Here is a 13,216-nt window from a genome sequence, read left to right on the forward strand (position 1 = left end):
TTGACATCCTGTGGATTGGCAGATCCATGAATACTGTCTAGAAACACGCTTTCTCATAGAAAATTTCTCAGCATGGCACAAAACATGTTTGTCAATAAAACCCAAGTATTCTTCCAGTTTCTCTGTAACATAAAGCCAAAGGCAGATAAATCTATGTTTAGTAATTTATATCTAATGTCATGTCTTATGTGGAAATGACCTAGATAGTCAATAAATTTTATCATTTAACTCAATTTAGCAAAACTCTAAGGCTGCAAGTTACCAAAAAGTTTTAAAGTTATTTTAAGTACATATACCATAATACATAATTATTGTTAAAAATTTCACCTAACACTTTTATCTTTTTCACATCTATTTAGTTTACTTGCTCCCAATAATTATTTAGCTCGCCTACAAAACGTCATGATACATTAGGCAAAATCAGCTATTACTCTAAGTTATTTTATTTGCTGACAAATTTTGTAACAGAGATAACATGTCTGTATCATATACAATGCTGATAACTCTGAAAACATGTTTATTTTAATCAAATCAACAAGCTTAAATAAGCTTTCACTTACCAAAGATTGTTTTTTGTATAATGCTAACTTGAAAGACGTTTGGGTCAGTTTCCATTACATTTGTATACGTGCTTACTTTAAGCCAATTAAATAGCGCTCTTTTAGACGTTATACCATCCAGAGGTAAAAATATCACACATATATAACATATATATAGACACACACACACACAGAGACTCCACAGCTATTGTTTAAAAATTACTGCCATGAATCAGGTACAGTAATACAAAGCTCACTAGTTATGAAAGAATAATTGAATCCAAATTTTGTTTTAAGCTTTTTCTACTAATGTTTGTGGAGAAAACACCCAAGATTCTAGATTTGGGGCAAGAGTGCTCTACAGGTGGTTTTTCTTTCCTTTTTTTCACTTCAGTGTTAGGAATTGGTGATGGGCTAGATAACAGTTCCTGGAGAGATTACAAGCTTTTTGTGAAAAAGGAAATAGGTGGACTCTGAACTGCTTCTAGAGCTGCATTTCCAGTTTTGCAAGGACTTTTTAAGGACAGTTGCTCTTAATTCCTCAGAAATTGGGTTGTAACTTAAATGACATTATGAGTTGATCTACCCGTCCAACTACATCACCCTTAATTTGCTTCTTTCCCTCTGGCTTCTTAGTTTTATTTTAACTTAGGGAAGAAGGCCTTAAAAAAATTTTTATCAAGCTCTGAATATCAGCTTCCAATTTGGCCGAATTTCTGATTGTAAGTTGCTGAATCCTTTCAAATAACTTGTCAGGTTTCAGCCAAGGCAAACAGTAACTATACCCGGCAGTATTCAACAATTCCAGTAATCTTTAATTTAGCAGTTTTCCAGAAAATCTCTGAGTCTCATTAACTCTGGGAGGGGCTCAATTTTGGCCCTCCTTCAAAGGTAGATTATGGGGTGTCTGTAAAGCCATGACCTAATAGGCTTTTCTTTTAAGTACCTTTTATAACTTAATTTTTTATTAGCTTTTTGCAACAAAACTTTCAATAAGGTTACCTCAGAATTTTGAAGTATTTGCTTTTAAGTGCACTTTTAAATGATCTTATCTAATTGGAACGTTCCTTCTAATCGCCAGTGTCATTCCCCTGAGGCTGGCAGCAGTGTGGTAGGACGCTTAGCCACAAAAGGGAGTGCAACCTGCATTTCTGTCCAACCATCTCTGACTGCAAAAGGGGGTGCAACTGCATTTTGGTCCAACCATATTTTGGGGCTTCTAACCTGATGATTATCAAGCTAAACCCTCAGGACATAAAAACAAGTTTAGTAAGATTTTTACATTTTTTTGTAAATATTTACAGCTCCTGGAACTTTTGGATTGTGAGCAACTGTGCATGAAAGTGGTGTGCTCGACTCTTAAAAGATTGAAGATTTTCCTTATTCCTCGGTTTGGAGGCTCAAAAAGAGCCCAAAGTAGTCACTGTAATTTTAAATTATCCCCAGTTATCTTGCCAGCCGTTTACAGTTATTCTCATTTTAGGGGGCTTTTCTCAAGGTGGCCACAACAAACAACATAATTTCTAAAGAGTGTTTGTTACAATCACCAAGAAACTCAGTCTCCAGACAGCCAATTCAATTTAGACAAATATTAACACACAATTCTACATATAACATAGCTCAGAATACTAGCTAGTTTGCCAGAAGTAGCTCAGAACCAGTGCCAGAAGCTACTCAGAACCAGATTGCCAGGAGCAACTTAGAGTCAGAGCCAGGAATTGCCCAGAACCAGAAGCAATTTCGTGAGTGAAGCTTTTATCCTGCCTCTAATTACCTTGGGTGCTTCAGGCCAATGCACATAAAAAGGTTCGGGACTCAGCCCACAGGATTCCTCAGAATACAAGCCAAACTTATACTTCCAGGGAATAAAACCAGGGAGACGAGGTAAGGGATAGTCACTTTCTTAAAGTTATTCACCCAGAGCCCAGAGATATCTTGATCCAGAAGCTGTTTCTTCTCCCAAAAGAAAAAAAATCACCAAAGGGCCTGTAGCACTGTGGTGGGAAACAGGAATCCAATCAGCTGAGCCTCAAGACAAAATTGTCTAGGTGGCCACTTGGGGTTGGCAAAGAGACCCCACATCCCAGTAGGGGCTCCAGAGCTTTAAGTGGGTGGTCACAAGACATAGTCCCTTTGTGGTTGCCAAAATCGTTACTGCACAAAGATGGGGTTCTCCTACCCAATGCACATAAAAAAAGCCAATTATTATGGCATCGGCTTTTGGGAAGAAAATACAGCTTTATTGAGAGATTTATCTGTAAGGAGACAGGAGGTATAAGCTCTCAGATCTGTCTCCCTGATCCAAGGCTTTGGGCAAAATTTATGGGATGAAGGGCAGGGTGGTCTGAAGCATGGAGATAGAGGATTGGAGGTAAGGAGAAGTGAGGTCATTGATGATCTGTGCTAGATCTGTAGTCAAGCTTCATGGGTCTTCATATGGCTCATGTTCACAAAATGGTGGTGTTAGCATGATTTGAGGGTGGAGTTTTCAGCCCTTTGATGTCAAAAAGTTCACCTATTGAGCATTTGCGCAGGTCCAGTTAATGGGTCGGTGGTCTCAATTGGCCTGAACTGGACAAGGGGGGACTCTCAGTTCCTGAAAGACAACTCTTCTACCATCATGGACTTTTGACTAAGTCACAATAAAAGAGACAACAAAATACAGAGGGCATCTCCACAGGAACATCTTACCTAGGCATTAAGGTCTCTGACTAGTGGTCCAAACATACTGATGCTTAGTATCAGAACTGTTTTTATAAAGTGAAGAGCTCATAAATGGGGGAAGAGACTTAAGTAACAACACTTAAGGCAAGGAATAGAACTCATAGATTGTGTAGAGGATCACTTGAAGCTTTAACATTGATATTTGCTTCTTTATTTTAAACTCTGATTTCTTGGGAACCTAAGCTAGCTGTACCTGTGCTGTCACCTGCATATGCAGGACTGGGCAATCATATCCTCATACTCCTTATACAAGATACTCCCTTTTGCCTTATTCAGAAGGATGCTAATGGGAACATCCTTATAAGGGACAGGAGAGCTGAGGGACACTCTGGTCCACCAGCTTATTGACAAGGTTCTGGAGTTTGGCACTCTAGGAGAATTGAGACCATAACATTGTACCTGAGGGCAGGCTCCTGCACAGTGGTTTGGGGTTTAGAGGTGAGAAGCAATGACCCAGTGATCCCAGTCCAGCTGATGGAAGCTGACTTGAAAGGGAAGAGGGAACACTGGCCCACCGTGTTCCCAGGAAGAGCCAGGAGCCTCAGATGCAATATTGCCTGCTTACCAGGCCCATTACAAGAGAAGAGTCCCTTTCCATAAACTCTTCCAAACCTCTGGGAGAAAGTTTGGTTTTCTGAAGACTTTTATGAGAGTCACTGAAATAGAGTAACAAGAAGGCAATGCCAAGGATGAAGTGCCATGCCACCAAAGCCCAAGAACCTCGTACCTTTTTGCTGCTGACACATGAAGCAGAGTCGTAGAACCCTGCACCCCTTGTGATTCCAGAGACTTTGCTGAATGCACTGTGTGCCAGCCATCTCTATCCAAGCTTTGGACAGCAGGAAAGGCTTTGAGGAACCTCTTCCTGAAGAAGGAAAGTGGTTGGTTGGGCTTTTCTGGACCCAGGGCTCCACGTGGCAGGAGAGGTGGAAGTGAGTTAGGTGGAGTCGATGGCAGCAAACCACAGTGGCTCTGACTAGTTGGTTTCAGAGTCAAGTGCAGGGTCTGTATATGTCAAGAGCCTCTGAGAGGTCTTGCTACATTGACCAAGGGCCTCACCAGCCTCACCATGGTGGCCCAAATGATGCAGTTCTCTGGGGTACCCACATGCATCAGCCAAACACTGGTACAACTCCAGCATGTACCACAAGGGCTGCCCTAGGACCCATGGTTTCCTCTTCTTCTCGCCAGCAGCTTCTTCTAGCAGTTCCCTAATGAGCAGCAAGGTAGGAGCTTCAGCCAGGAGGGCAATAGAAGGTTACCCTATCTTTGCCACTTGGATCCCGTGTTCCAAAAAAGCACCATCCCCAAAGGAGAAGGGTGCTAAGGATGCTGAGGAGGACCATCTTGAAAGGCTTGGTGTTCAGCAGCATGCTCCAGCTCAAGCCCAAAGGATATCATTTTGACCCTTTCCTTTCACACAGGTAACTGCATCCTGGCTCCAAAACTGCAAAGGATAGAGCAAGAAAAAAAGAAAGGCAGGCAGGCAGGCCATATGTTGCTTCCACTGGGAAGATCCCTTGGACCAAAGGAGGTCTCCTAACTTGGCCTCTTTGCATCAAAACAACAGGTGGGACAAGACAGCATGCCCATCCTGCTCTCCAGGGCTAGGAACAAGATAGTACTTATTCGGAGGCTGAGGTAACTTAAAAGGAGAGGTCCCTTCCAAGACCTGCTCCCTTACCTTATCCACTAAGACAAAAAAGAAAGTCTTTTTTTATTATTATTCTTTATCTTTTCCCCCATAGGGGAGATGGGTCTGGGTGGAATTTTTGGCAGAGGCTTTTGTTTCTTTCCCCCAGCCAGCACCATGAAGGATGAAGGACACTTTCTCAGGATTCTCCTCCATCTGCCCTGGTGGGGTCCTCCCAGGAGGAAAAGCATTCAAGAAAGTGCAAGTCCTGTTATATCTGAGGCCCCAGGGGCTCCACACTCACACACTAGCCCACATGTGGTCTTCAACAACTCATTTAGATTGTTAAACTGAAGCTTGTTACCAGGCTTACGCCATATACTGGGTTGAATTGTGCCACCTTCCTCCCCCCAAGAAAGATATGTTAAAGTCCTCATCCCAAGAATCTGTGAATGTGACCATATTTGGAAATAGGGTCTTAGATGTAATCAAGTTAAGATGAGGTCATACTGGATTAGGGTGGATTCTAAATCCATTATGACTGGTGTCTTTATAAGAAAAGGGACATCTAGACACAGAGACACACACAGTGGGAAGACAGTCGTGAGGACGGAAGCAGCAATTGGAGAGATGAAGCTACAAGCCAGGGGACTCGAAGCACTGCCAGAAGCCGCCAGAAGCTGGGAGAGATTCTTCTGTAGAACCTCAGAGGAACATGGCCCTGAAAACACCTTGATTTCGTAATTCTAGCCTCCAGAACAGTGAGAAAATACATTTCTGTTATTTTAAGTCCCAGATTTTACTTTAGTGAGTTGTCCTGTGACCTCAGTTTTCTGATGGGTTCAAGAAAAGTCCTGAATTTTCAGCATGTCCAAAGTTCTCAATGTTCTAAGTGTGGGAGCTTTCTAGCTCTCTACGCGTCTGAGTTGAAACTGGTATCCTCGATTATGTTTGTTTTTAATTTCAAAACCTTAAACAAAGTTCTTTAAAGGAGACATTGTGGGGCCGGCCCTGTGGCTTAGCGGTTAAGTGTGTGTGCTCCGCTACTGGCGGCCCGGGTTCAGATCCCGCGCGCGCACCGACGCACCGCTTCTCCTGCCATGCTGAGGCCGCGTCCCACATACAGCAACTAGAAGGATGTGCAACTATGACATACAACTATCTACTGGGGCTTTGGGGAAAAAAAAGGAGGAGGATTGGCAATAGATGTTAGCTCAGAGCCGGTCTTCCTCAGCAAAAAAGGAACATTAGCATGGATGTTAGCTCAGGGCTGATCTTCCTCACAAAAAAATAAAAAAAATAAAAATAAAATAAAGAAGAAAAGAAGACATTGTACTCCAAGGCTAATTCAGAAGAAACAAAAAGTGAAGACTTTTGTCTTCTCTAAGTGGCAATTTTTCTGTTTCTCCACTGTCTTCCCATCTTTCCAGGCCCCAAAAACAAAAGGAAAGATTGGACAGAAAGCATCAAAGACCTCCACGTTGTCCAGCTTTCCAATGTCTTGCATGGGCATTGGTCTGGGAAGATCTGTGCCAAAAATTCTGACTGGCGATGGCTGTCTTGAGATGATTTTTTTGCTATGTCTAACTACTGCCTTGGGAGTCATCATGGCAAGGAAAGGAAGGTAAAATCCAGAAGTCTATTGACTACTGGAGGTTCTTTCCAATTGCGATTGGGGCTCACTCTACTCACCTCTCTACTCGAGACCCTGCTATACTCAATGAGTTTTACCTAAAATTTCAGACAGATTCTTCCCCTAAGATTTTTGACATTTTTAGTCATTTCCTTTTCTGATATTCAATTGGATTATTACAAAAGTAAATTTATCTTATACAGTCTGACATATTAAAATAAATTTCCACTTAATTATCTTTACACACAGCCATCCATATTCATGAACAACATGTCTACTACACTTCTAAAAAGGAAATTCACCTAAAAACATTAAGGGTAATAAAAATGAGGTGTCTCATGAGTCAGAATTCCCCCTATGTCCCTCACCACCACAGCAGCAGAGGTAGAGCCAGCAGTTAAAACTGCAGGCTTTCAGGTCAGATGACTTGTACTTGAACCTCAGATCTCCATTATTAAGTTTTGAAAATCTTGTTTTTCTCATCCAGAGAATGAGTAAAGTAATAGTACCTATTTCATATGGATTTTATGAAGGTTAAGTGAGTTAATACATGTAAAACATTTAAAAGAGTGACTGGCACAGTAAGTGCTCAGCATGCACTATTATTTTATTGAAAGCTTGGCTGTGCATATATGCTCCTCACTTGAAAATCTGTGTGGGGCGGTCCTGAGTCCTATTGTCTGCCCGCCTCAGACCTGGCTCTGGAATCTGTGTCTATATGAGACATACTGGTCCATGAGTGATGCTTGCTTACTGCCATGCACAGCTGAAGCAGGATGCCTTCCTGTTAACACTTCTCACTATGTTATTTAGAGAGTTGGATCCAGTCTTGGCTGCTAGACAAAGTCAGCTTTTTAAATGAGTTTCCTATTAGCTTCCTTTTACTTCCACCTGTATTTAGTTATTCCATAAAGCCCCTATTTATTTTTAGTCTTGTTTGTTTCCTTTCTGTCTCTGTGTCTTTGGCACTCTCAATTTGGATTTTTGTTGATTCATTTAAATCTTTTTTCTAATTATTCTGATTGTTTATGATTATTATAGTGAATTTGAAAAAATGCAAACTGATTTAACAAAGAATGTAAATATCTACCATAATTTCATAGCAGATAAATTTATTTTCTCCAGCTCTTTAGTTTTCTACATGCAATTTAAAAGATACAAATTTAGAATTATACTATGCAATTCTGTATCATTTTTTTTCACTTACATTAAAAGCACTCTCACTATTTTATTTTCAACTGCATTGTTTTAACTTTGAATTACATTCCCTTGAACAGACATACTATAATCCACCTCTGGTTTTAATTAATTAAAAAAGAAAAATACCATAAACCATAGTATTGAGCAATGATGGGCAATTTACTTTTGAGGAGCTGAACTTTAAACTACTCAAGTTAAAAAGTCAGCTTCCATTAGCAATACCCAAAAGATTGCCTCATGTTATTTATTTTAAGCTGTTTACATTGATTGGCCATTGCACTCAGGCTCATGTTGAAGATTTCAGGCTCAAAAAAAAAAAAAAAATACTTGAGATGGTGTATGGTGAAGTATACTTAGTTTTTTAAATTTTATTTTCATTACACTTTTATTTTCTTTAAATGTGGAACAAACAAGTGGAGTTGAATGTTAAGGAATTTTTATTTTTTATCTCTAACTAATTTTGAACTAATGAGAGATGGTTATTATTTAGTAATATAAAGAAAGGTACAGAACAACGTGTAGTACGCCACAGGCTGAGTTGCAAAAAGGAAAATCTGTGTGTGCATTATGTGTGTGTCGATGTATGTTTATAATTTTCCTTTTCCATTTACACAAACCCACATCCACATACATGATCTGCCTGCACAGGGATGGAAGGTCTCTGGAGGTATTCACAAGAAACTCATCACATTGGTTTATTCCACAGGGGAAAACTAGTTTTCTAAGGAGATTTTTCACTATATACTCTTCCTATCTTTTGCATATTTATTCTGTGAATATGTTACCTCAAAAAAAAACATGAATGAAATAAACACTATACTAGTTTTAAACTGTTTAAAAGTAAGAAAGAGGTGAATGTTTTTGGCAAAGATCTGCATCTAGGTTTTGAACTCTTCAGTACTCCTTGCAATGAAATCGTCCAACTACCAAGAAAGAAGCATTATTGAGAGTTCTTAATTTTATTAGTGTCAGGGGCCTTTTTAGCATTTGATAACGCCCTCTCAGAAAATGTTTTTAGAGGCAACTAAAATGCATAAGAAAAAAAAATCAATCATATTGGAAAAAATTATTAAATTACAAAAATTTTTGATACTGTAATGTATGAGCTTCTTTATTAATGCTATAAGTAAAATTTAATGACGTATCTAATGACTTCTGGTATTTTGAGTTGTTTGCAACAATTGTAGTATAGGGATATGAAATTATTTGTAGTTTCTATTGGTGACACAGTACTCCTAATGGTACTGTAGTTTATTGCTTATAATTGTAATTAAAGGAAATATTAAGTTTCTGTTGGATGTTAGTAAAAATAAAGGAATATATTTTTTGCCACTCAAGTTCAGAGACTCCCAAAATAGCATCCTTAGACTTTCTTGGGTGGTATGTTGAGAATCCCTATTGGTCGAAAAAAGTTAACTTTGAATAAACCTATTGAATAAAACATAGTAAGGGCTATAAGGAACACTAAGCCAGTCTGAGGGAATCCAAAGACTCACGACAGAAGTGATGTGTGAGCTAGATCTTAAAGGACAAACAAGAATTTACCAGAAGAATAAGGAGAGAAATGAATGTTTCAGGAGATGGAATGATGTGAACAATAGCAGAAGAATGTAGAAACTGTGGAAACTGCAGCACATGAGGAAGTGTTCCTCAAGTGCAAATTCAAAAGCGAGTCGGGGGAGATGAAGTTGGAGAGGAGGGCAGGGTTGTGCATTGGAGAACCTTTCCTGCATTGCTGAGGAGCTTGGATTTCATTCCATAAGCAGTGGGGAGCTGCTGAGAAACTGGAATGACGGGAGTTACATGGTCTGATTTGTGTATTCTATTGAGTACTCTGGCTGCACTGTAGAAGACGGGTTTGAGTTGGTGGGAGACCAGAGAGGGGAATATGTCCAAGTCGGAGCAGGTATGATTAGTAATGAAATACGGATGTTCCTTTTGGAATGGGGACAAAGGATAGCGGTGAGAAATATTTAAGATATGTGATATCATTGTTCCCCAATTCTTTGTGCTGTCTCTGCTTTGGAATTACACACCCACGGAATTTGCCAAGTGACATTGTGCCTCTCACTTAGAGGCAGAGTGTATCTCCCACTTCTTGACTTTGGTCTTGGCTATGCGATTTTCTTTGGCCAATGGGGTGTTAGTGGACTTATAAACAGAGGTTTGAAATGTGATTGTGTAGTTACCCCTCTTGAGCTTCTTTCGTCACCATGAAACATACTGTAGGTAGCCTCTAGTTCCAGGAGGACGAGAGACATGTGGAACACACCTGAATCTCACCCTCAGCCTGAAGCCAAGCCCAGCTGCCTTGCGGTCTGAAGCAGAGCCTGCCCGCTAAGTCCAGCCTAGGTTAGCAGAACCACAGTCACTCTGCACATCCATAGAAATGAGAATAAACACTTATTGTTGGAGACCGCTGAGATTTTCAAGTTTGTTGTACAATACAGTGATGAATAGATATATAAAGTTAGAAGGATTCAGTGACTGAATGGATAAAAATTAGGCAGGATTCTCCAGGTTCTGATTATGGTAACTGGGAGTAAAATGGTTCCAAAAACTGAGACCAGGATTAGTGGAAGAAAAGCAGCTTTTGTGGCTGAAGTTAGTGAGGTCAGTATAAGAATTTTGAGTTGGAACATCTAGATGAGAAAATTCAGCAGATAGTTGCATACATAGCTCAAAGCTTGAGAAGATATCAAGGATGAAGATAGAAAAGGGTAAGTCATTAGATTACAGATGGTAGTTAATAACATGAGAGAGAGAATGAGTAATGAACATGTTATTGGGCCAAAGAAAGAACAGTGGTCCCTCAAACACTTAAATCTGGATAGAGTAAAAGGAGCCAATAAAGGAGACTGAGAAGAAATTGTTTGTAGCTAGATGGAGAACCATAGTATTACAGAAAATAAGAGAGATAGAAGTTTCAAGAAGAGATAAAACAGTACTATTGAATACTGCTCTGGTGGGTTGATGCAGAAGCCAAATTGCAGGGGACTGACTATTGACTTCGAGAGGAAAATCTTACTTTTGTCAGAAATGTAACCTTAAACTAGTACTGACATTCATGTATCTCAACCACAAGCAGGTCTTAATGCAATGGAACAGCATATATAATGGAGATTAGTTTCCTCTATTAAAGTCCATTCATATTTTTTTTAAATGAAATCTTATGGATTACTTTAAAACTCTCTATATAAAATAAAGTCTGTCTTCAGACTCTTACATACCTAATATCTGATTATTAAAACAATCATGAGGTAGAAGCAGGAGATGAGTTGGCATTCAAACTCAGACTTCAAGTTTGGCATCAAATCCTCATTACTTTAGTTACATTACATCATACGGGTAACGGCAGCAAAGGGGAATATCAATTATGTGTGAGTGTGTTTCCGTGTCTGAGTACCTAATGAGCCCATTTGATCTATGAGAATCACTTTGGATATTATTGAAGGCAGACAAGAGCCTCTTGGCAGTAACTATTTTTTATTGCATCTGTTAAGAAGAAATTTAGGTAATCTAGTATCAAGGCATAGTAAAATGTGTTTCTAGCTCTGCTTGGTCTTATTACACTTTACCTAAATGTTTAAAAATATTATATTTCAACAACATTGGATTTAATTGAAAGCTCTCTAATAAAATGAATTCAGTCAGAAATATTTTGTACAAGTTGTTGAGAGGCTGTGACGTTTGCGTTTACAAGTGCCAAAATTCTGATGGAGAGTTTGGAGTAGAGAACAAAGAGTAGGAAAGTCAAAAATAGGAAAAGAAATATTTCCACTTTCTTTTGTAATAAATTTCGGTTATGATATGCATTTTTTGGTCATGACCCACAACTCAATGACAACTAATGCTAGAACATTGGTGTATGTTTCTGTATATCCTTCTTTCCACTTTTTTTTTTAGAATATCCATACATTATATCATTTAAAAAAATTTGTTACAATTTTCTGAATTCTATTTAAAAGAACATTTTATATTCTATTTAGTTTTTTTATACAAGTGCTTCTCAAAGTATCTGTGGTAATGAACCAGGTTTTTTTGGTTTTTAAAAAATTTCTAGTCTGTGGCAAAACAATACTTTTACAAAACACAATAAAGACGTATTACTAGAAAAAAGAAGTTAAAAAAGACATTCAAAATGTAAATCCCAATTTTCAATTATTACTAGATTCAATTGATATGAAATTATTCTGTCAAATTACTAAGTTTTTAAATGCTAATTCTTAATTTTTTTTTTTATTTTATTTATTTTTTCCCCCCAAACCCCAGTAGATAGTTGTATATCATAGCTACACTTCCTTCTAGTTGCTGTATGTGGGATGCGGCCTCAGCACGGCCGGAGAAGCAGTGCGTCAGTGTGCGCCCGGGATCCGAACCCGGACCGCCAGCAGCGGAGTGCACGCACTTAACCGCTAAGCCACGGGGCCAGCCCTAATTCTTAATTTTTGTACTTATCTCATGATAAGCTAATAATAAACAGTTCATCCTCTGGTACATGTCCCCAGACCACACTTCGAGTAGCCCTATACTAGAACATCATTTTGACATTTTGACATTTTGTATACCCTATTCCACTGTTCATATACACAGAAATTTGTTCCACTCGTCATTTTTGTCTTTTTGGGTTTAGGCAGGGACAAGTTTTATAAAGACCAGAGTTGAGGGAGTAGGTATCATCAGAGGTGGACTCTTAAAGTGGAAGTGGGCAAGGTATGAAATTTCATTAGTAGGAAAAAAAGAGTAATATGTGGAAATTTGGACAAAGTGTGAGAGTCAACAAGTGCTTTCGGAGAGACAGCCAAAATAAGGAGGAGAAGCTGGCAAAGCAGTAGAATGGTTTCCATCCTTTGAGCTCAGAAATGAGAAGAGCCAAGAACACAATTAGTCTACGACTAGATAAAGTTGTCTGTACCATTAAAGGTTTCTATCAGATCATTATTTTCTAAACTGGGATGCATATAACACTGTTAGGAAGCAACAAGTTATTTGGTGATACACAGATAAGTATGTTTTTATTTTTATATTTATGAATATTCATGACATTAGAAAAATCAATCTAAGCATCAAAATTCTGATTTCCGTGGCTAGTATCACTTAAGATAAGGCTAAATAGTAAAAAGAGTTGAAAGAAAATAATAATAGTATAGATGGTTTGCAAATATGGCTCCATGGAAATCACTTAATTTGGGGGATCTCTGGATTCAAGACAATTTAAGCTCCTATTCAGAGCCAAATTTGCATATACTTTCGGTGATTGTTTTGGGGCATAATATACATCATAGAAGAACTCTGGGCCCTGGAAAAATGGGTAGAAACACAGAAAAGAGAAGGTGGTTTGAGTTACTATTGCTGTGAAACAAACTACCTTAAAATTAGGGGCCTAAAACAACCATTTTATTATGCTCATGGGTCAGAATCACTTGGGTCAGGAATTCAGTAAGCACAGCAGGAGTGGCTTGTCTCAGCTTTCCCATTGTCTGGGGC

General features: G+C 38.9%; 1 pseudogene; it reads right to left on the reverse strand.

Annotated features, from left to right (window-relative positions):
• Positions 1-3,464: 3,464 nt before the first annotated feature.
• LOC131410807 (bone morphogenetic protein 15-like) lies at positions 3,465-4,609 on the reverse strand (annotated as a pseudogene).
• Between the last annotated feature and the right edge of the window lie 8,607 nt (positions 4,610-13,216).

The sequence above is a fragment of the Diceros bicornis genome, chromosome 2 (genome assembly GCF_020826845.1).
Source record: "Diceros bicornis minor isolate mBicDic1 chromosome 2, mDicBic1.mat.cur, whole genome shotgun sequence".
Taxonomy (NCBI): Eukaryota; Metazoa; Chordata; class Mammalia; order Perissodactyla; family Rhinocerotidae; genus Diceros; species Diceros bicornis.